General features: G+C 44.0%; 1 protein-coding gene across 3 annotated transcripts in view; it reads right to left on the bottom strand.

Moving 5' to 3' along the window:
* ARHGAP29 (Rho GTPase activating protein 29) overlaps positions 1–24,213 on the bottom strand; it is a 100,792-nt gene that overhangs the window by 57,391 nt on the left and 19,188 nt on the right. For 2 of the 3 annotated variants that reach the window (XM_083743219.1, XM_083743221.1), the window contains exon 1: positions 1,073–1,346. The exons of the other annotated variant lie outside the window; for it this stretch is intronic. The gene's annotated coding sequence lies outside the window, so the exon portion shown is untranslated. Of the gene's footprint in view, positions 1–1,072; positions 1,347–24,213 lie in introns of those variants that run through there. 3 annotated transcript variants of the gene reach the window in all.

The raw sequence follows: 24,213 nt of genomic DNA, 5'->3' as shown, positions 1-24,213 counted from the left end.
AAATGCATTCAATACGGCTGCCCAGTTCCCATAACCATGCCCAGAGTTACTAGTGGACAGATTGGGGGGGGGGGGGTGAGTGGGAAGAGGACGGGAACCAGCAGCAAAAGTTTCCCTCATCAGGACAAGGCAAGTTACAGGCAATAGAAAGGGGGAGAAAAACTAAACTGAATAATTGTTGACAAGCATATTGTATGAGCAGTTGGAAACATATATATAAACCCACCCGTTTTTAGCAAGGGAGGCGCCCGAGCGCCCCCACCCCTTTCAAAGGAATATCTGGCATTCCTGGCCAGGCGCGGGCGCGCGCGACCGCAACCTCTCACTCTCACTCCCCCCCCCCCCTTGCGCACCGCTCCTCCCAGCTGCAAAAGGCAGTCCAGGGCCCCCTTTCACCGGCCCATGCCTGAGCAGCCACAGCTGCCAAATCGCACGTCCACCTCCTCCTGCTGCTGCTGTCCATGCCCAGGATTTAAATACAATCGAAAGGAGGAGACGCTCCGGCTACAAAACACACACGGGGCGCGCGGGGGGGGGGGGAGAGTGAAAGAGAGAGTGAGCGGGGCTGGCTGTAACTAAATAGTAACTGAGCAAACTACGTGGTGTAAAATAGGGCGGATTGGGGGGGAGGGGAAGGGCAGAGATTTGAGGGGTGAGGAACTGGCTGGTGTGGAAACACGCACCCGAAACGAGGGCGGGGAGGGAAAAAGGAAATTGTCAAGAGCGGGGTGTGGTGTGGCGGGGTGTCTGTGTGTGTGTGTGTGTGTGTGTGTGTGTAACACAAACCCCCAGAAAAGCGAACTCGGAACCTGACTGGAGAGTTTGGGAAGGGGGAGAAAAGAAGCGGCGGCGTGAGAAACCTCCTCTCCTCATACGAGTCTCCCTCTCCCTCTCTCTCTCTCCCTCTCTCTCTCCTGCCTCACTGCATGTGGGGACGGAGCGCCCTGAGGAGAAAAATAAAACACACACACCCCTCAGGGGAAGGGGAGGGAGGGAGAACTGACAGACGTTGGCAGCCGACCCAATCCCCGTCGCGCGCTCCCCCTCAGCCGAAACCGCCCGTCCTCCTTACCCGGCAAACTTGAGAGGAAAAGCTGAGGTGGGGGGAGACGCGAAGGCAGCTCTCAGAGGCGTCGCCAGGTCGCTGCCGGCGGCTCCGAATCCCCGGGGGCGAGGAGGAGGAGGAGGCGGCGCGGCGGCATCAGCAGCGGCCGCCGCATCCCCTCCGCTTGTTGAAGTCTCTCTGTCTCTTCTGCTCGCTCACACACACGCTGCTCGCTGCTAGACTGGCCAACGCCGCCACCCGCACAACACAACCGCTCCCAAGGCCCCGCCCCGCGCCGTAGCTCTCGCATGTGCCCTCCTTCTCCGCCCCGCTTTCCAAGCGCCGCCTCCCATTGGGCGGCTAAGCGCGCCCGGGGGCGTGGCTCATGCCAATCGGGCAGCAGGTACCGCGAAGAAGGCGTGAGGGGCTTTTTCGGGAGGGGAGGGAGAGGGGGCCTCGCTCGGCCCCACCCACGTGTGAGCGCGAGCGCCCGGCTGGTTCTGTGTTCAAATTTCCCCTTCTTGTTACGAGCTGGAGGGAGGAAGAAAAGGGAAAAAAGCCACCAACACGCTCCATTGGCTCCATTTGACCAGGGAGGGACCACATATTCTGGCACATGCCTTGGATAAATCTGTCCCGTTTGAATTTTGGGGGTGTTTTGGGTTGTAGGTCAGTTATTTATGTATTTATGTATGTATGTATGTATGTATGTATGTTATGGGACGCGGGTGGCGCTGTGGGTAAAAGCCTCAGTGTCTAGGACTTGCCGATCGAAAGGTCGGCGGTTCGAATCCCCGCGGTGGGGTGCGCTCCCGTCGCTCGGTCCCAGTGCCTGCCAACCTAGCAGTTCGAAAGCACCCCCAGGTGCAAGTAGATAAATAGGGACCGCTTACTAGCGGGAAGGTAAACGGCGTTCCATGTGCTGCGCTGGCTCGCAGATGCTGCTTGTCACGCTGGCCACGTGACCCGGAAGTGTCTGCGGGCAGCGCTGGCAACCCTAGAGTCTGTCAAGACTGGCCCGTATGGGCAGGGGTACCTTTACCTTATGTATGTTATGTATTTATGTATGCATGCATGTTGATATCTATAGTGCAAGTGTTGATAAGCTTCAGACTTTCCTGCCTCTGCAGGACAGGAAACACAAAATCGGGTAGCTTTCTTCACTCTGCCTAACAGGAGGGCCTGACATAAATAGGAATGAAGCTACCTGGCCTATACTGTACTGAGTCTCACAATTAGGACTGCCTAGTTCAGTGTTGTCTACTGTAAACGGCATTTCCAGGCACTCTGGCACTCCTATGGTGTCCCGTTGCACCAGAAGCGGTTTAGTCAGGGCCACATGACCCGGAAAGCTGGCTGCGGACAAATGCTGGCTCCCTCGGCCTGGAAGCGAGATGAGCGCCACAACCCCATAGTTGCCTTTGACTGGACTTAACCATCCAGGGGTCCTTTACCTTACAGTGACTGGCAGCAGCTCTCTGGGTGTTTCAGGCAGCAAGTCCCACCCAGTCCTACTTGGAGATGCCAGAGATTGAATGTGGGACATTCTGCATGCAAAGCTCTGCCACAGAGCTACAGCCCTCCCCTGAAGTCTGATGGTTTCTGTTACTGCTGCCATGCCAGAGGTGACTCAACATGTGTATTTGCAGGGGTGGCATGGGTTGGGGTAGGAAGATAATCCAGGAAATGATATGGGTGCTGCCAGAAATGTACTTCGACACAGTAGCTGAACCCTTCATGGGTTGCCAGGCTTCATAGTAATGCTGGCACATGGGAAGCTAGCTAGCCTGGACATCTGTTCAAGCACAACAGCAAATACAGTACAATACTGTATGTGCATTTGAATGCATGTTATCTACAGAAACAAAGCACCACCACATTATGTAGCATTAAAGTATGGCATGTCTATTCCTTATGACACGACACACTTTGGACAACCCATTGTGCCATATTTTGATTCACAGCTGACAGACCATCAGAGCATCTATAACGTTCCCTAGGACTGGGTATTCTCCAGTTGTTGTTCAACTCCAACTCTCATCAGCCCCAGCTAGGGTTGCTACCCGTCCCTAGAAAAATGTGAATGTCCTTTTTTGGAGAAAACTGTCCCATGCCCTGTTTGGACTTCAAATGGGTTGCCTTTTTTCACGTATTCAAGCTTCTCTTCCTCCTCAAAACTGTGCTGGCAGAGGGTGGGTCATGGAGAGTGAGGGAGTTTGCAGTGCATGGGCCTGCTATAGTGGTCTCAGGTTTTCTGCAGGCAGGGGGGTGGTCGATAGGTCGGAGAGCAAAAGAGGGGGCTTGTAGGGGCCTCTTGTTGGGGTCCGGTGCTGTAGAGAGAGCTTTTGCGTGGGTAGAGGGGGGGGGGTTGGTTGGACTTGGAGAGCGAGTCCCAGCTATATATGCAATGTGCAATATTTTTCTAGCAGTTGTAAATCATAGTGCTTTTGTTCTTTTTTATTGAAGACTGTAAACCCCGTGTGCCATTGCAATGGGTTGCTCTGAAGTCATTTCTGCACTAGGTAAAGTAATTTTTAGGCCCCCCAGCCCCCTTTTTTGCCTGACCAAAGGTAGCAACTGGCAGCCAGTAAAAATCTGGGAAAGTGGGAGGTGGGGTTCAGTAACATAGCTTAGGGTATGATGGCTTAGGGTATGATTGGCTAACCCTGCTGTGGGTGCACCAATGATTGTGGTACGTAACACCTAATTTTAAAGCATGTAAGGTTGCTTTGGTAGGTCTTCTTTGGCTTTTGCTGCCTCCACTTAAAGCATGACCAACCCATACCTTTTAAGATCCTAGTCTTCTCTCAAGAATCTGCAATTCTTCACCCTGAGCATAACTAGAGACATGAGGGGAATCTTTACACCCTTCAGCTTTGCTGCATCAGACAACAATTTGGTTTAACTTCTCAGCAGAATTTAAAACTAACTTGCGGACGAAGACAAAACCTGCCATTTGCACTCTTTACCTTTTTCCTATTGCTTTCAGTCTGCTTCTAACATATTTCTCACTCGTTCATTTTCTTTTCATGCTGTGGCTAAGCAATATGCTCCACTAGGTGAGCTTTAATTAAAGACACTCATTTCCCTGCTCAAGAGTTCAGCTGCAGCTGAGCCCTCTTGTCAGCCAGATGATTGCTTGCATCCAGCCATATCTTAAGCACACAGTAGTTCATCTGTAAGCCCAGTTTATCTGCGATGCCCATGAAATACTAGCCCCATACAGCAATCCGAAATGCAGAAGTCAGTGACAGAGGGCAAAGGCATGCAGGGGGAAAGTGTGAGTTGAATGGAATGGGTCTTTGGTAAAAGGTCAAAGGTTGGAACAAGCTGACCACCTAAGCAGTGAATAGTGGGCCTGTTTAACAACAATAAAAGAGAGTGTTTGTACTTTGGGGGCTATTACATCAGCATTTGTTGGCTATGCTGGTCATGCATCGCTGGAGGTTGGATGGGTGAGGATTGCTCCACAGTTAGTCTTGCTTGAAACAAGCCTTCTTGAAAACTTGCTTCTCTTTAGCCAAGAGCTACTGGAAACACATGCTCTCATAACCTTTAGAAGAGTCAGAAAGGCATCTGAGGGCTGAACAGTAGGTTCTTTCCAGCTGGAAAAGTAAAGGCATTCTATGGCACCGCAGGATCTATCAAATGCCATGTAGTATCATTATACAGAATGGTTTAAAGTACTGTACCTTAAAAAACAGGAAATAATAATAATAATAATAACAATAATAATAATAATAATAATAATAATAATAATAATAATAATAATAATAATATTTTTAATTTATATCCCGCCCTCCCCAGCCGAAGCCGGGCTCAGGGCGGCTAGCAACAATAAAATAATACAACATTCTAAAATCATTTCATTAAAATTAATTCAACTCAAATTGATGGCAACCATTAGGCTAAAGTTCTGTGAAGATTGCCAAAGGAGGAAGTCAGGCTGTGCCCTGACCAAAGGCCTGGTGGAACAGCTCTGTCTTGCAGGCCCTGCAGAAAGATGTCAAGTCTCGCAGGGCCCTAGTCTCTTGTGACAGAGCATTCCACCAGATTGGAGCCACAGCCGAAAAAGCCCTGGCTCTAGTTGAGGCCAGCCTAACCTCTCTGTGGCCTGGGACCTTCAGGATGTTTTTGTTTGAAGACCATAAGTTCCTCTGTGGGACATACCAGGAGAGGCGGTTCCATTAAAGAGCATTAAAAATACATTAAAGAGATGAGCATCAGGGTTAAGGTACTCTAAAGTCTAAAACATTTGTGGACCTATGAAATATTATCATATATTACTATTAATTATTATATAGTACGTGGTGTTTTAAAATACCTTAAAATATCAGTAAGCGTTTCTGCTATTGGAGCCATAGTGAGCGTGAGATTGTGGGTGAGTTTGTATTTGGTCAGCAACTCCCCGTGCATCTTCCAGAATTCTTAAATTTTAAAGTTTTAGACATATCATGCTTTGAGCAGACCCACTGAAATCCATGGGACCTGGTTTAGCCACAACTACCTGAATTCCTACTGATTTCAGTGGTTTTACTCTAAACATGTCTAAGTCTGGGTCCAGCCAATTAAGTGGAAGTAAACTCCAATGTATTTTAGTGGGAAATGCTTTCAAGCAAGTTGCTTTGGTTTGCAATCCGAAGCGCACCCCCCCCCGAATAAGCAGCACTAAAGTCAGTGGGGCTGACTGCTAATAAGGCAGTAAGATACTTGTGTTTGCTACCCTTGAATATATGCCGGACGTTATAAGCCCCCTCCCCCCCTTCCGCAATGATCTGCTTTACTCGTAATTTCAAGAAATATGTATAGTTCCTGGGTAAAGTAGAACATTGCAAAAACAAGGTATTGAACTGTTACTCATTTTACCCATAAGGCCAAGGACACCCCTAGACTTTGTCCTCCTTAACAAACAACAGTGGAGTACTGTTGCAAAGAGGGCTGTATGAAGCTTCCAGGAAAAAATGCAGTCTTTTGCAGCCTTCAGAATCAAGGCAAAGCACAAGTTTCAAAATGTACCATTATTCCGTAAGGCTATGCTCATCGGTCTTGAAACCTAGCGCCACACTCCTGTATGGGCCTTGCACATTTATTAGTAGTTAATGAACAAAACTAATGCAGGTTAGAATGTGGATTATTTCTATATCTGACTAATCATACTCATTAAAACCAATGGACTTAAATTAGTAATGGTCATTGGTTTCAATGGGTCTTCTCTGAGTTTGGCTTAGTAATATGGTTACTGTCTTACTAGCAGCAAAATTTTTTTTAAAAAATACTGTATTTCACAACCCATAGTAACCAATGAGTATTAGCTGATTTTAACCATAGTTGACCCTAGAATAAGGTCTAGGGTCAACAGGTTAACATTTAGTAGTTAATCCATCATTTTTTCTTTCCTCTGTACCTCTTCGCTAAATTAAAGGAATTTTTTGGGGGGTGTAATGCATAAAAAATATGATTGCCTTGTTGTTAGCAGCTGCATGCACAGAAATAGCGAACCATTGGAAAGTCCCAGTCCTGCTCTGTTGAAATAGTTGGGTGAATAAAATTGGGACTGTCAGAACTACTGACTCAACATTGAAGGGTTGTGGGAGGCATATCAAAAGGCAGTAACTTCGCTTTGACTTTGTTTCTTTTCATTATGTGAGCAAATGCCTGCCCCTTTCCCAACAGCTAGCCTGGCTTCCCAGGGATGCCGGTGCCTGCAACCGTGTTACATTTGAGTTTTGGTATGTAACACTGTGTTTGTATTGAGAATGCTCTTTGTGCACCACTTCGTTGTGCGTTATTTCTTAAACCAAATGTTGTTTGTATTCTCAAAAAAAAAAAAAAGGCAATAAAAACATTAAATTAAAAATAAAGCTTTTGTAAATATATAAACCATTTGCAGAGTTTCAAGCTATCAATTCTGCCAATAGTAAATCTAGAGGAAGAACGAATAAAGGTACCAAATGCAGAAAGATTAAAAATAAATTGGTTCCTTCGATGGATTGGTGCTATAAATGCCAAAATGAAGTGAGAGTAAACAAATGTAAAATAATTCCATGTGTGGTCCACGGTCAGTGGTAGAGCACATGGTTTGCATTGCAGAGGGACCCAGGTTCAATCTCTGCCATCTCCAGGCAGAGATAGAATAATCTCCTGCCTGTAACCCTGGAGAGCATCTGCCAGTTGATACAGACAATGCTAAGGTAGATGGTCTGATTCAGAGTTTCCCAAACTTGCGTCTCCAGCTGTTTTTGGATTACAATTCCCGTCATTCCTGACCACTGGTCCTGCTAGCTAAGGACTGATGGGAATTGTAGTCCAACAACAGCTCAAAGCCCAACTTTGGGAAACCCTGGTCTGACTCAATATAAGGCAGCTTCCTATGTTGCTATGTATTGCTTTGGGATCCTCTGATTCCCTATCCTTGTGAAACTGAGCTTGCACAACTAATGGCTTCAGCAGCAATTGCAGTATCTGATCTCCAGATTCCTCCATGTTGCAGGATGTTTTGTCCCTGTTGCAAAGTTTACTTTTTAAGATCAATGTTTCAGAGGTAAGGGAATGGCATGAAACGAGAGCTATGCCTTTACCAACTGTGTTTTGGTTAGTATAATTGCCCAAGTGAATCCACTGCTCATCTGTCCACCACATGAATGACAGAAAAACATTCCTCATCGCCCTTTATCCAGCAAAACTTTCATCATAAAATACTATGAGTTTCTGCCAGTTTTTCAGACATGTGCTAATAGCCCTACTGGATTTCATAAATATTCCATTTGGATCTGACTTTTTGACCACGAATGTATCTGGATACATGAGGAACTTTATGCAAAGCTTTCAGTCGGGGCACTTAAGTAAACAAGAGGCTAAGTAGGGAAGCAGAAATGTAGCTAAAAGCTGCACATGGTATTTGAGAAATTTCAAGGTGGAGCTAAAAGGAATTCACCAAATCACTACAGAAATGCCATAAGGTCCTCAGCTTCCTGATTTTCTGTCTTTATTTGTCCTCTGCCTTTATAAGTCCACTATAACAGCAGGTGGGTTGGGATCTGCTACTGGATGACAGAATGACCTAAGGTGGGTGACGGCAGCAGCACGACAACCATACAAATACACAGCAAGAAAATAGGAAGTGGGTCCCCAGATGCATATCTTAGCTAAAGGCGGGTCCTGAGTCTGCAAAGCTTAACAACTATACAACTCATGATATGACATCATCACCCTGTGCCTGCCCTTCCAGCCAATGATATGAGGTGGAAGGATGGGAGTTGTACAGTGCAAGTATGTTGTAATAGAGCAGGCATGGTCAAACCTGGCCCTCCAGCTGTTTTGAGACTACAACTCCCATTATCCCTAGCTAACAGGACCAGTGCTCAGGGATGATGGGAATTGTAGTCCCAAACCAGCTGGAGGGCCAAGTTTGGCCATGCCTGTAACAGAGGTTTAGAGGAAGAGATAGAAAAGTGTGCAGCAGCAGCTATGAATATCTCATAACGTTCATGCACTAGGATGGATCTTTATAACTTTCTAATAGCTATTCATCCCTCTATTTGAATTTATCTAGTCCTTTTTCATATTCAGCTATCCTGCAGCCCACTCTACTGGTTCTGGTAATAACAGTTCAACCACGAACTGTGTAAAATAAGTCAATGCTCTCTGTGATGGCATGGCCTGAAGGCATGCAGCCAGCCCCATGAGACTGACTAACTAAACCAACCCTTCTGCCTTCTTAACTTAACCACTGCCACTATGTAGAATTGTAGATGCATATACATATTTTTCTCTGCCTGCCGCAACCCACTTCCAATATTTGGCAGAGTGGTATGGCCCTTAGGGAACAATTCAGTAAAATTGTTTTAGAAAAGTAGGTACTGATGGGGCAAATTTTCCAGATTTCAATTCATGTTTCCCAAACCCAGAATAATTGTATATGTTTTTAATACATTTCTATACTTTTTTCCTTTTCTAAAAGTGAAAGAGTTCTAAGGAATGTAACATTTAGCAAAGAGGGCCTTTAAACAAACCTTCATTTCATCTGGAATTTCACTTGATTAGAGGAAAGTACTGTACTTTTTCACACCCATAATTCATTGATGGAATTTGCTGCCAGAATAGGGCGGCAACGACCACTTGGTTAGGTAGTTTTAACACGTAATAAGTCTATCAGGCACTAGTTATGAAGTAAGCAGGGGTATTCTGATAAACAACAGACAAATAGAGTTCAAGGAAAATCACCTTTATTTTATAACTTATGATCCCCAGTCCAGACGGACTGATTGACACCTCCTACAGTTATACAGACTCCCCAGATTCAGAGGCAGAATGCTGATAATCACAGGTGGAGAGAGTGCTGTTGTTACACTCATGTCCTGCTTGTGGCCTCCACAAAACCTTCTACTTGGCTATTGTGGAGGCAGGAAGCTGAACTAGATAGTCTTGCAGTCTGATTCATTCAGTAGGCTTCCTCTTACATTCTTAATATTTATTTCTGGATAATGAAATTGCATCCAGTTGAATTTGCCCCCATCCACATGTGTTTGCAACACATCCAGCCAGTTTGTTCCAAAAAGGTTTTGTAAAAGATGAGAGGTCCATAAATCTCTGCGGAGGAATGGATCCGAACAGGCATCGTGCTCTGTTGTGTGTGCTTAGGTTTTCACATGTTTTTGCATTCCACAAAAGCAGATAAGGGATTCCAAGTCCATCTAAGCAATAGGGCTCTGTTAGTAGAAAATGTTAACGATGCATATTAGCACAGGGCATTGAACGGGAGCTTCAGCATTAGTGCAAGCAAAATTTTAACCAGAGAGAAATGGCTTCCCCACTGACATGGGCAGGAGAAAGTTCCTGCACAGCTGTTATTGATTTCAATGGGGCATGTGCAGGAGAACCTCCCAGTGAATTATGCCACTTTTAAAAGGATGTTCTTTTATTTTTCCACGTAATTATCACCAAAGCAACCAGCCTGTCCCATTTAAGCAAAAACAAAATACAGAAAGCAAGCCACAACACTGCCCCTCTATTTTGCACATTTAAAAACAAAACAAAATTGTTTGGAGCCTGTGTACTTTCCCTGCACCTGCACTATGCTGGAGTGAACATCAATCTACAAACATGGGACAAGCCGAAAGGCAAATCCTCCCCTCTCTGCTCACTCTGTTGCCCCCCCCCTTTTACACAAAAGGAAAAAAACTGGTTCTCAGGAGAAGGGTGGGGGAGGTCAGGACAAAACATGCAGTAAGAAGTCTTGTTTTTTATGCCAATCTCAACTATTTTGTTTGGCGTTCAGCTGCACATTCTTTGCCAGCGCTCAATATTATGCTGCAACAGGCACAAATAGAACAGTAACTAAGGAGCAGACTAGCATGTTAATATTTCAGACATCGGGGGGAAAGCCCATCTTTGATCAAATGTAGGAAGTTTCTGTGGTGTACTCAAGAGTATGTCTGTGCACTTGTGGGCCTCCTATATAGCACTTTTGTCATGCAGAAAGTTAGTTACCTAAGTTTCAGAAGGGACATTAGTTCCTCGGGGGGGGGGGGCTGATATCCATCCAAACATTGCTGTGAAGGCAGAAGAGCTTTTAGGTCCAGTCACACATAAGCAAGGTTTATGTACCAATAGGTTTTTTTTAAAAAAAATACTTAATTTTTCAGTAGAGAATCTGGTCTACAAGCCAGTGCTGTGTAGTGGTTAGAGTGTTGGGCCTGGGAGACTAGGGTTCAAATCCCCACTCAGCCATGAAGCTCACTGGGTGATCTTTGCTCAAGCCACTGCCTCTCAGCCTAACCTAACACAGTGTTTTTTGTGTAAATGAAATGAAGAGGGGGAGAACAATGCACACCATATTGAGTTCCTTGGAGAAAATGGTGAGATATCAGTGTAAATAATATAATAACAATAAGAATAGAATTCTACACACAGAAAGACCATTCAACTCTCATTACTTTCAATGACATTTAGGGAGCCTGAGTACAGGACTGTAGCCACGGTTGAAATATAACACATGCCTCTTGGAGGGAATTAGGGCAGGGTTGGGGAACCAGCGTCCCTCCAAATGTTGCTGGACTAGTTTCTTTCACCCCTGACTATTGGCCCTATGTGCTGAGGCTTATGGGAACTGGAGTCCAGCATTTCATAGAGCTGGAAGGGACCGCAAGGGTCATCTGGTCCAACCCCCTGCAATGCAGGAATCTTTTGCCCAATGTGGGGCTTGAACCCAGGACCCTGAGATTAAGCACCTCATGCTCTACCAGCTGAGCTATCCCAGGTCCATAGGGAGTGCAAAAACTGGAGGCTCATGACAGCTGCTGTCCATTATTCAAAGAAGGAACATGGACATCACTTCAAACCAAATGGCTGTACCTTTGAGGAAACTGGTGGCATACAGAAATTCTAAATTGATGTCTTCTGGCTTCAAGGCTGAAAGCTGGCAATAGACCACAGTAGCTCGAAACTTTCACTTATTTTTTCTGACAGAACACTTGTCTTTTAGCAGTTGCATGACAGGCAGAATTTCAGCACATGACGCTTTCCCATGAATAAAGAGGTGTTGTGACTAAAAGCTTTACTAGCTGGATTTCTACCCGTGTTGCCACTATTAAAGACTCTGGAAAACCCAGTAGAGGGGAAATGCACTGCCTTTGAGTGGGGAAGAAATTGATTTCCCTTTAGGAATAAATTGGAAAGGAGGGCTACTGCTTAGAGCATGTGCAAAGGAAAATCTAACTCTACAAAGAAGGACTTGGTTCACTTCAGGCGCAGGCAAACCTGGCCCTCCAGATGTTTTGGGACTACAACTCCCATCATCCCTGAACATTGGTCCTGTTAGCTAGGAACGATGGGAGTTGTAGTCTCAAAACATCGGAAGGGCCAAATTTGCCTATGCCTGGTTCACTTAGTGCAACAGTCAAACCTTCCTTATTACAAGGTGTTCAGTATACGCCCTAAAGTAAGTAAAGGAACCCGAATTTTTATATATCTAAAAATGTGGTAATTAGTCATAAAGTCACCCGACTTCAGCTTATAATCCAAATGTCCAGAGTTTTTATTATTCTCCTTGATGTACTGAATTCCATAAAATGGATGGCATGCTGGGTGAAGTATTTCCCTTGATAAAGCATTTCATTCCATGTCCCGCTCCCCAACACTTGCCCCACTAAGGAATGTAAAACTAAATGAGTGATTAGCTTCTATGTCAGCCTGCCTACATTTTGATCTCTGAAACCAAACAAAAACCCTCGTAATTTTTCTTCGCAGCACAACTGCCCGCTTGGATGACTGCCAGTGCACTGAAGTGAAATCCTGACAAGTCAGAGGCATGGTGAGCTGGTAGTTTTCGTGTGGGACTGAAATGGGTGCCCAACCAGTTCCCCATGGGGTTGTACTTCCCCCAAAAGAGCACAGGTACAAAGTTTTGGAAGATCCAGCATTGTCACTCAAGCACCAAATGTCTTGGGTGGCTCAGAGTGCCTTTGAAGGAGCTTCAGCTGGGTTGCCAGCTGCAATTATTCCTGGACAGAGATAGCCTTGCTATGGTGATTCATACTCTGGTAAATTCCCAGCTGGATTTCTGTGATGTGTTATATACCTGGGACTGCCTGTAAGATGCCCTGGAAGCTTCAGTTAGTGACGCGCTTGCTTAGCTGTCAGAATTTTGACTGGTATATCCAGCACTGCTCATATTATACCTGTTTGAATTCCATTTGCTTCTGAGCCCAAGGTGCTTGGGACTCGGGTACCTGAAGAAATGCCTCTCCTTATATCACCGTGTCTTAAGGTCTTCTACAGAGGCCCTTCTCCAATTCTTTTCTTCTGCGATACAGTGAATGATCTGGGGCCACCTACTGCGCTTCAAGGTTGATTTGAACTCTGGTCTCCCATGTCCTAGTCCAACACTCTAACCGCTATGCACCAAAGGCTTTTAACAGAGATACATTTTGCAGTCACAGAAGAGAGAGGGCCTTTTCTGTGTCCCAACTTTGGAATGCCCTCCCGAAGACGACCTGTCTGGTGCTTTTTAACATCACCAGGCAAATATCTTCCTACTTGTTCAGGCATTTGAGATGGTATCTTAATTAAAACTGCCTCCTCTGCTCCTTAGAGTTATGTTTTTATCGTGCTGCTTATTGTCAGCATGTAGTACTCATAAGTTATCTGAATAGTTTCACACACAGTTTTGTACACCACCTTGGAAACTTCTGCTTAAGACAGTTTAAGAGCAAATACATGGTTTGCAGCCTCAGACATATAGAAATCTTAGCTTCTGGGTAGGATTTGAGATTTATTATACAGTAGTTCTACAGAAAATTGTCTTTGGCAGCAGATCCCCCCCAATAGTAGTGGGGTTTGGGAACCCTTCGCTGGGTATCGTCGCTCCTCTTCCTGTTGAACAGAGGGCAGGAATTCAGCAGAGCACAGCGTAACTGAGAAATATTTGTGTTGGTCTTAAGATTATTGTGGAATGTTATCACAAGGAGTCATTATATCCCCACAGCTTGCATCACCGCTCTTTGCACTGTAAAAGCTGTGGGTTGATTGTCTTTTATTTTTTTACTTGATTCAAAAAGTTGTTACACTGTCTGTCAACAGGGTAAAAATAAGAATCCCAGGGAAAATTATATAATGCCAGAGAACACATCCTGCTTTTTCGGTGATCCATTTTCTTCAAGATAACACTGCATCAATATTCACGGATTAGGGAAAGAGTAACAGCTGACATAATGTGATGCTTCTGTTCTCTGGTGCTTAAGTACTTGACAACTTCTAAAATGCCAAGGCTTCAGTGCTCCCATTCCACCCTAGTGGTATTCTTTACCCTTCAAGTAAGTGACAGAATATGCTGCATTTCAGGATTTGTTCAGGATTCCCCCAAAACATTTTTCTAGCTGCCGCTGGTTTTGTGGATATTTGCTTTATATTTGACTGCACCTTCTATGTATATCCTACATCAAGATGAACAGAATGAGTTTTAAAATTAACAGCAGCAGCAGCAGCAGCAACAGAAAGCTGTACACAACAAAAATGTGCATTTGCTTCTGCTGTCAAACAATGGGCTAACAATTTTGTTGAGACATCAATGACTCAATTTGCTTCCTGCGAGTTTCCATTAGCAAACAGGAATCTAGATTACTTTTGCCAGGAGGCATTACAATGCTATCATTAATTTGTGTCGCACCCGCACATCAGGGCACCAATCAGCTTTTTAATATTTTTATTTTTTTTTACTTGGAGAGAATGTTCAGCCAAGTGGAGTTGAAAGGGTATCATTGCAGCAGCATTAATTGTGGAGGCTTGTTGTGGTCAAAGGAAGAGAAATCTCTTTTTTTTTTTTTAACCTGAAAGCTCTCAGCAGAAATTGTAGCTGTTTTGCAGAATGCTCATTCCTCTCTCTCTGCAATAGTCCTTCTACCCAGCCTGTGGGACTTCTGAGCCTCAGTTACTTAACTTGGTTTACCTCCACAATAATTATACGTTTTCTGTGACTGCTGAATGGTCTTATGCGCACAATACAGTATTTGTGATGGAGGTTCTCTTTCCAACAAAAAAAATTGGGGCTACTGGAAACCTGGAGAGCTTCTACCAGTTAATCCTGAACTAGATGGACCAACGGTCTGATTTAGTATAAGGAAACATCCTATGTTCCTTTGAGCAGTTTGCGGAGAGAGCACAGATTTGTATATAAATTATATAAATAAATATGCAATGATAAGCTACTGTGTGCATGTGCATTCAGCTGCAACAATCCTGATGAACACAAACCAGGATAAGCAAAATGTATTAGCTAAAAGGGAGAAGGACCCACAGTCGGCGCAGACATAAGATTGCATCAGGGTTAACAATAGTAAAGCAAGAAAAGAGATGAAGTGAGTGAGCCCATATATAACCAACAGCATGTGAAGTTGGCACGAGATCTTAGTGCAGGGGTGGGGAACATTTGTCCCTCCAGGTGCTGCTGAACTACAATTTCCATCCTCCCTGGCCATTAGCCATGCTTGCTGGGGCTGATAAGATTTGTAGTTCAGTAACATCTAGAGGGCCAAGGGTGCTCCACCCCTGCATTAGTGGCACTGAGGATGTAATCACACAACATATATTTTCTTGGGATAAGAGACACATACTATGTGTGGAGCTTTCTGAGATCTTCTAATGTACAAGCTTTTCCAGGTGATAATTTTATAGCACAAAAATTGCAACATTTGTTGAGCTGGATCCAGCTACCTTGAAGTAGCTATAGGGATGTTTTGCTTTCAGAGGACTTAATCTGTGATGTTTTGCCAATGGGGAAAAGCAGCACCCTTCTGTCTACTAATGTATGAGCAATTTTATTTTTAATCTTCTTTCTCTCTTGTAATGTCCTGGAAGTGATACTGGGAGTATCTCAAAAGGCAGCATTGCTTTGTCCTTTCTGCCCCCTGACTGCCTCACTACTTTCTTTCTTTTTGAAAAACCTTGCTTGGTATGCAAATATGCATAATCAGCATTGTGCATAAATCAGCACATGTAGCCATGACTGGGGCTAACAGGCCCATTGTAAGCTTGGTGGGCAAATGCTCCACTCTGGCTAACACCAGCCTCCTTTATTTTTAACCATGTTGTTGTTGTTGGGCATCTATCTGTCTCAGTTGACAATGGAGGAGTGTGCCTTTGGGGGTGAAGTCAAACTGTTGGAAGGTTACAGCACCTGCTGTGGCTGTAGGGACTGATGCAGGAGAGACTTGTTTTGTTGAAGCTAGGACAGATGAAGTGGCTGGTTGTGCAGCTGCAGCTGCACCATGCTGTTTCTTCTATTCACACTCCTCCCAGCAGTCATGGTATGAATGCACAACCTGTTTGTCTGTCTGTCTTCAGGCACTGCATTTGTCGGCAAGTGATTCTCAAACGGTGGGGTTGATGTTGCCAGCCTTCATGTCACGTTGCAGACAACTTTGTAACACAGTATTGGTTTGCCAGTGACTAAAGCCAGCTCCCTGTAGAGCACGTCCCTGGGGATCCTGACATCTTCCATGCTGTGTACGTGACCAAGCCAGCGCAGATGTTGCTGAGACAGGAGTGCGAACATGCTGGGAATGTGGGCTTAGGAGAAGAGGACACTGTCCTGCCATGTGATGCTCCAAATCTTCCTGATGTAGCGCATGTGGAAGGCACTGAGGCGTCGCTCCTGGTGGTTGTAAGCTGCCCACAACTTACTTCCATGAAACATCATGCTCAACACACAAGCTTGGTAGATCTTCATTTTGGTGTTGGTCCAAACGTTAGCACCACATTTTCCCATACCCTTTTGAAGAAGTGAGCCATTGCCGTAGCTGCCTTGCTAATAAGCTTGTCCAGCTCAGCGTCGACGAGAGGTTCTTGGTTATGGTGGAACCCAGGTAGGCAAAAATGTCTACCACCTCAAGCATGGAGTGCTGGTGACATCCTGACCCAGGAAGTACAGCACTGTAAAGAGAAGTGCTGGAGCATGTGGTTGCTGCTGTTACCAGCTTCATTATCCTCAGTGCTTTTTTCTAGAAAAAGAGGTGCCGGAACTCACCTTGTTCTCTTATAATGTCAATGGCGCCCACCTGAGATGGGCCGGAACTGAGTTCTGATGAGTTCCAGCTGGAAAAAAATGCCCTAATTATCCTCAATGCCTCTGGTCCCCAAATCTTGGAATATACTATATCAAGGATGGGAGGCAGAGAGGCATTGGGCATAATGAAGGTGCTGGCAACAGCTGCCTTGTTCTTCACAGCACTGGGCTGAAAGAGTGTTGGCAGAAGGAGTTGTGGTGCTTTCAGCACCACTGCCAGACTTCACAGTTGCCTTCCACCGCTCCCCTATCACTTCTTGGTAAGCTTGGGAAAGGCAGAGGGGCACCGAAGAGCCATCAGAGGCACCATGCCAAGTGCCCCTTCTCAAACCTAGTGCCAGGCCTATTAACATTGGCTAGGGTATCAAGAAATAAATATAGCTGGCTGTTATCCCCTTTCTCTTGGAGGCCCCCTAGCAATGGCCGGCTTGCTTTTTTGTTCAGGGTGGAGTGGTGTTCAATGGTGCTACACTCCCTTTTGTTAAGTGTGCTTTGTTGCTAATGAAGGCAGGAATCATTTTCCCCACCCCTCCACTAAAATCTCAAGGATGGCTATACTGATTCCAGAACACGTCAACTATTTTCATTAGATTTTCTGCTTACATTTTAGAGGCATAAACTAATTCCCCAAATCTGCATTCCTTTTTATCAACAACATTTCCTCTGATGGTAGTGGATGTTGCACGATTTCAAGAATGTGAGGCCCCTAATCCACAATTCACCACAAAGCTCAGTCATCCAAACAAACCTTTTTTGTGATCCTTACCTTTCCACTAGCAAAACCTACCCACTAAAGACTTGAGTGCATCATTCTAATGATTCCAATTTAGCTATTGGTACAGCTGCTCTAAAATTGCTTTGCAAAACTCCAAGCATTTGATTGTTCAAAGTTCCCCAGTCTTTCAACATCTTATCATGAAAACTTTGGAAATGTATATAATTCCTTTTAATACAACAGTTTCCACCTCAGGTTTATGACAGGTCTATTAATCAGTCATCACTGAAGGTTTGGGAGCTCCCATTTCATCACAGCCATTCCTACATCTATCAGTCAATTATCTTTATTTCTTAGCATCTTTTTAATTATGTTTGACTATGGATGACGTAGGCTAGGGGGCTTCACCATTGCAAGTGTACTAGAAGCCTGAAGCCAAAGAGCAGGCTGCTTAGGAAAAATCATATGTACAATTCAATATCTTTCCCACTCCCTCCTTACCTAGCCCTCCTTACCTAGCAGTCGCCAGTGCTGTAACCTGGTGATGGTAGTAACAATGGATTGTAAGAACTCTCATCTGGTAATAAAGAATTATTTTCTAAAGAAGGTGATTGGAGGAACAGCTGCAGACATTCCTGGATAAGACTGATTATCTGGATCCATGTCAGTGTGGGTTCAGGCTGCTCTTTCTTCTCTATATCTCAGCAGCTTTTGGTACCATTGACTATGGTATCTTCCTGGACCAATGTCCTACCTGCAGGGTCAGGTAAATAAAGTAATATTGGGAGAGTGCTTTTCAGCCCCCTAGTGTTTATGTTGTGGGCTGCCACAGGGCACCACTTTCTCCCCAAAGCAACTACTCTATTCCAAACTTAAAAATGGAAAGTGTAATGCTAACGGTTAACAAAAGAGGTTTAAAGACTCTCTCAAGGCAAATCTAATGAAATGTAGTATAAACACCGACAATTGGGAAACACTGGCATGTGAGCGTTCCAACTGAAGAACAGCCTTTACCAAAGGTGTCATGGACTTTGAAGATGCTTGAACTCAGGATGAAAGGGAGAAACATGCTAAGTGGGAGGCACGTTTGGCAAACCCTCACCATGATCAACTCCCATCTGGAATCCTATGTCCCCACTGTGGAAGGACGTGTGGATCCAGAATTGGCCTCCAGTCATTTACGGACTCACTGTTAAGACTGTGGAAGACAATCTTACTTAGCTATGAGTGATCGCCAAAGAAGAAGATGACTACTTTCTCCCCAATGCTATGAAGCCATACTAAGCCATTAAGAGTGGTCGTTGGGAGTTTTAGAGCGGAGATGATAGCCAACACTACTTCTCCATTACATCTGAGTCAGGGGGAAAGTCCTGGACTGCTACCTTGATGCAGCAGTAGGCTGCATAAACTGAGATTGAATCCTGGAAAGATGGAGAGCTTATAGGTACATGGCTCTCATATTTGGGAGATGGGTCCATTGCTTGTCCAATACTAGAACCCAAGTTCTAGTATTGTGAGGGGGAAAACTTCTTCATATCTATTTTCTACATACCATACATGATTTTTTATATCTTCTCCCCACCTTTTTTCTAAATTAAAAGGTCCCAAATCTTTCCTCAGAGGAGAGTTGCTCTAACTTCAGTTACTGGTTTGACTATATGACTTAGTATTATATGAGCTGTAGTTATTGTTTTAGTGTGAACAACATTCCAGTGTAGAGGAACCATGGAAAGCAATAAATTTTCTATGCCCCAAACTTTCTGCTTCAGAAATAGAACATGTCAAAGCAAACAACAGAGTACACATCTTGCTTAAGAGAGAGGTCCTCTAGAAAAGGACAGGAAAACCATTATTCCTATATGCAGTAGACACTGCAAACCTAAGCCTTTTTTTCTGACTTCAGGAGAGACAGAAAAACCTGTAGGTGCACTTTCATTATTCTAAAACATTTTTTCCTCTTTCTTTACAAAAGTCAGGCTATCTCACAGAAGTTTCAACTTGATTCACTCCAACTGGATAAGTGCATTATGGCTAATAATCAACTGAAAAGATGAAACCAATGGACTTGGAACACTGACAACAGTTGGGGTGAGGGGAATGGAAACTTGGGAGGAGGGAGAGTGATATTGAATATCCTGGAAAAGGACATGGCAGGCTGGGGGACACCCTGAAGAGAAGAACTCCGCCCTGAAACATTTTGTTGCTTGTCCCATGTGTTTCCCTTAATAAGGAAATCAACTGTCCCAGTATCTATGAAGCTGATTTGGATGAGGGGGGAAATGTGTTCGTAACAAAATATGATTGTTGCTGAGCCCTGCGTATAATTTAGGAAGTCTAGCCAATGGTAAAGTTCACTGAGAGAGAAAGAGAGACAGATACGGGGACTTCCACAGCCCAAGGCAGAACAACTAAGTTCAACACCTAACAACAAAATGGAAAACATTTAATGAGCCAGAAAGACACAACAATGTGCATATGATACAAATAATTAACAAATTGCATTTAATTTACGTTGTTGTTCAGCTACAGCTGGTAGATGTATTATGGAGCTCACATTTTGACTAGAGGCCTGCAACCAATGTTTCAGCTGGGAATTATGCCTAATGTCCATCTGCACACATACATTCAGCAGGCCGGGGGAGAATCCCCTGCCTCCATGCAGTCTCTTTCAGCAAACTTCCGCGTCCTTTCTCACACTATCTTAACCACAACCCCATTTCCCTGTCTCTCTCTCTCCTGTTCATTATCCTGTGATAAATAGATTCTTCTAAGAACTGGCCATGACTAGAAAGAATGGCATTCTGATTTGTCACTTTCAAGACACTTGCTGAGCAGATCTTGAGCCTTGCAGCATCACTACAACATACCGTACTTACACAGGAATCGTGACCACCGCCTGAGGGAATCAAAGTATTATTTTTGAATAGATTCTTATAAAGCACTTCAGAATTGAAGCTGGTTATTATCTAGATGATTTATTACCATTTTATTCATTAGGGGACTAAAGGCAGAGCGACTCATTGTGAAGCAAACATGGAATACTGTCCCCAACATTTCCAATCAAGTGCTAACATAGGGTGAAGTGGTGCTTAACCCTTTTGTCCATCCATCCATTATTTCCTTCAGAAAGTACCCACAGGTTGTTTTTAAACCTATTCCCCCAGCTGGGATCTGAAACCCAAAATATAGATAATGTAGTGACTAGGGAAAATAGATATGGGTCAAACAGCACACAGTTTAAATCTCACCTTTGTGGTGAAGTACTACATCTCAGTTTCAGCCCACCAATTTTGCAAGGGACAATCAGAGGTCAAGGGAAGGGTTAAGCACCTGCTTCCTACCCACCCACCAGCAAATCCCCAGGGTGGGTGGGTGTTGCATTGTGACAGGATGGGAAAACTGTTTGATTTATAATGTGAAACTCTGCCCTTAATAACACTCGGTTGATTATCTTATACATAGAGAGATAGTTACAGTGAAAAGAGGTGAAAAACACAGTTCCTAGGTGGTAAAGTCTTCTGGAGTAACCAATAACAGGAAATGCGCTGTGGCTGAGTTGCTAACCGCTTAGAAATCAAGGGCCTGGATTGTGATTAGGCAACGAGGCGTGCGGAGCAGGTAACACTCAAAGAGTGTTTTCCATGAGGAAATATGGATGCCTGGGGGCCTCTGCTGGGTTTAATGAAAAACAATTACAGAATTTGCAGGCAGGCATTTTGGTGGAGATAATTTTCTCACTTCACAGCCACAGAAAACAATGTAACTAAGCTAGGATTAAGGGGGGGGGTTGTGGCTATTATCAGCTCTGTCGGAAGGAGGTGAAATGGTTACTGTTCAGGTGGGAACAGATCCATTTCCCCCCTTTTTTGCACTGGAAAATAAATGGCTTGCACTGACTCTATGCAAGCTCCAGTAAAGACAAACCAGGACACATTCCTTCCTTCCCTTATAGCCAGCCAGTGGTTGCTCCAAGCACATTCCAGATCTGCTAGGATACCTTAATTGTCTTCACCTGGATGAGCTTGCCAACATTCCTGTGAGCTATTACAACTCCTATGGAGTGGAGCATGCTTTCCTTGTTTTTCCAAATCTTCCACTGCCAAGTCTCAGTGGGAGTGATACACGCCTACGTTTACGTACAGTTTTGCTAATTCCCTTATCTGCTAATGATGTACAAGGTGCCTTTGTGAAAGCGCTCCCTTTAGTGAATGCTCACAGTAATAGTTTCAGGACAACCCATGATGAGAGATCAGAACTGATAACAGGGAAAGAGGTGAAATATGCAACTTGTTGCAATACGACGCTAGGTATCGTGTATTGTTTTTAAGCAGTGTTTTTTTGTAATTAATTATAGCTATTCCACACAGGTTTGTCCAGAACAAGAATCAATGACAGGTTTTAATTTCCGCGGCTTCAGTCTTCACAACATTTAATTCAAATTAGTGTGGAAAAACGAACGAAGCAGTTTAAAGGACCCTAACCTTGGGGAAAAGGTTGGGCAACTTTTTTTGGGAAGGCTATGCCGTTTTTTCATGGCTTTCTTCCCGAACACAAATTATGTTGGAATGCCTGGAACAATTTCCCCACCACTGAGTTTGATTGTGTAATTATGATAACCAAAGGCAAAAGGCACCAGTGAAGAAAAAGAAAAAAGCAGAGTTAGAAACCTCTTCTGAGGTCACACTACCATAGCTCCTGGGAAAGGAGAATCTGTTCCAAACCATAGTTCCATAGACAGTCTCAAGTTCATTTTTCAGAATATGATCATGAAAAACCACACAGAATAACCACACTTATAAATAGAACAGCTGGGTCACAAACAGGAAACACTCGTGTCTTTTACATGCTTAATGGGGAATAAGGTCCATTGAACTCAGTGAGGCTTACCTCTGAGTAGGCACAGGCAGGAATGCATTTATAGATGTTTTGAAATCATTAAGGAAAAAATGCTGATATATATTCAAGCAGTGTTCTCTTTTTAGAGATTGCAACAGCTTTTATAACATTTTTTCATTAATGTCGACTCAGAACTAAGTCCCACTGAGTTCAATGGTCAGATTATTATTATTTTTATTATTAACTAGCACATCCCATCAGCCCAAGGATTTCCGTTTTTGCAATGGGACTTCCCCCCCTTCCCCCTGTGTGTGTTCTACAACTCCCCCAAATCTGCTCTAGAAGAAGGGGGGAGCTCCTAGAACCAATTTATAGGGTGCACAGTGGGAAGAATGTTTTGTTGCAGAAGCAGAAATCCTCGTGCTGGTGGAATGTTCACATGGTGCAACAGAGAATTACCTCCAGGTGGCTGCATAGGATTGCAGCCTAAGAGGAGAAAGTGACGCAATGAATATAAAGGCAGTTCCTATGACAGTCATGTGCCCTCTTCAACAATGAGTGGAATACTGTCCACCAACTGCTGCCCTTGCGAGCCCTCCATAGGTTACAATGAATCAGTTTTATTTATCTGTGCCATTTCGTGTGCCATCTTCCTGCCCTTAGGACCGGACAACAACAACAGAAATCTTAAGACAATTTAAAATTAAAACAGCAGTATCAAAACACAAATGGTAAAACCACCAGAGAAAAGAACAACAACAAAAGCACAACACTGAAAACAATTCTTCAGCAGCATATTATGCTGGGATAGCTCTGTTGGTAGAGCATGAGACTCTTAATCTCAGGGTTGTGGCTTCATGCCCCACGTTGAGCAAAAGGTTCCTGCATTGCAGGGGGTTGGACTAGATGACCCTTATGGTCCCTTCTAACTCTACGATTCCATGATTCTGTAACATAGTGTGGCCACTTATGGATTGTCAAAAAAGGGGAATAAAGAGGACTTGGATTTGCATCACATTTTCACATGCTGATTTTTATGTGTAGATACAAATAATTACTGTGATTTAAAAAGAACTATAATACATTTCACCCAAGTGGGGAAGCAGACCACGTGATCTGTCTGCTGTTCAGGTGCTAAAGGTTGGCCTTGCCCTGCTGTTTCTTCTTTTGGGTCTTTATTTTCAATCTAGAGTTTGAATAGAAGCTGCCTTCAAATAAGAGGGCTGTCCTTGAATTCACAGGCCTGCAAATATAGGGTTGTCTTCTGTAAATAGGACACATGCATTGCCATTTAATACCAAGGTTCTCCTAAGACATTTATACATTATGTTTCACTGACCAATGAAAGGCAAGCAATGATTCATTCAGGTGAACCTCCCTGGGGAGGACATTCCAGGTGGAGGACATTCCTCAATGAAAGGTGCCACAGTGCTTGAGCCTGGTGGATTGAACACAGCAACTAGCAAAATTTAGCTCGGGGTTCCCAGACACTGTCAAACAAACTATTTTTCAGACGGGCAATAATATCTGATTGCCAACATAATTATTTTGCCATATTTCTAGGTCACTTTCTTAAAATACTGCTTGTTCTTTAAAATTATGTAACTACTGGTGACCTTATTGTAAGGAGTAATTAAACATTAGTATAAGCAGCTGTAAAATGACACATATTTTTGATAATGTGTAGCTTCGTGGTGCACAGTGAGACAACACCGATGAATGTAATGCCTATTACATGACCACTTGGGTAAATTAGGTCAAAAATACGTTGTCAGCTAGCATAAGTGAAGGGAACAGAAATTCAAGAAAACCAAGACCAGCAGCATAAATCTGAGTCTTGTGAAGAACTGGAAACCCAAACACAGCCGCTGAAAGGAAAGAAAGAAAGAAAGAAAGAAAGAAAGAAAGAAAGAAAGAAAGACTCAGAATGTGTTTGAGCCTTGAGAATGTGGAAAAGAATATTTTAAATATTCTTTGCTGGCCTTGAATTGAGAAGATAGGTGGGTCTACCTATGGGGCCAAAGACCTCCCATTTGAAGGCAGATAAAGATTTCAATA

The sequence above is a fragment of the Podarcis gaigeae genome (assembly GCF_964106915.1).
Source record: "Podarcis gaigeae genome assembly, chromosome: 6".
NCBI classification, from domain to species: domain Eukaryota; kingdom Metazoa; phylum Chordata; class Lepidosauria; order Squamata; family Lacertidae; genus Podarcis; species Podarcis gaigeae.
Note: the sequence above shows the minus strand (reverse complement) of the source record. Positions and strands in the feature narration are given on the sequence as shown.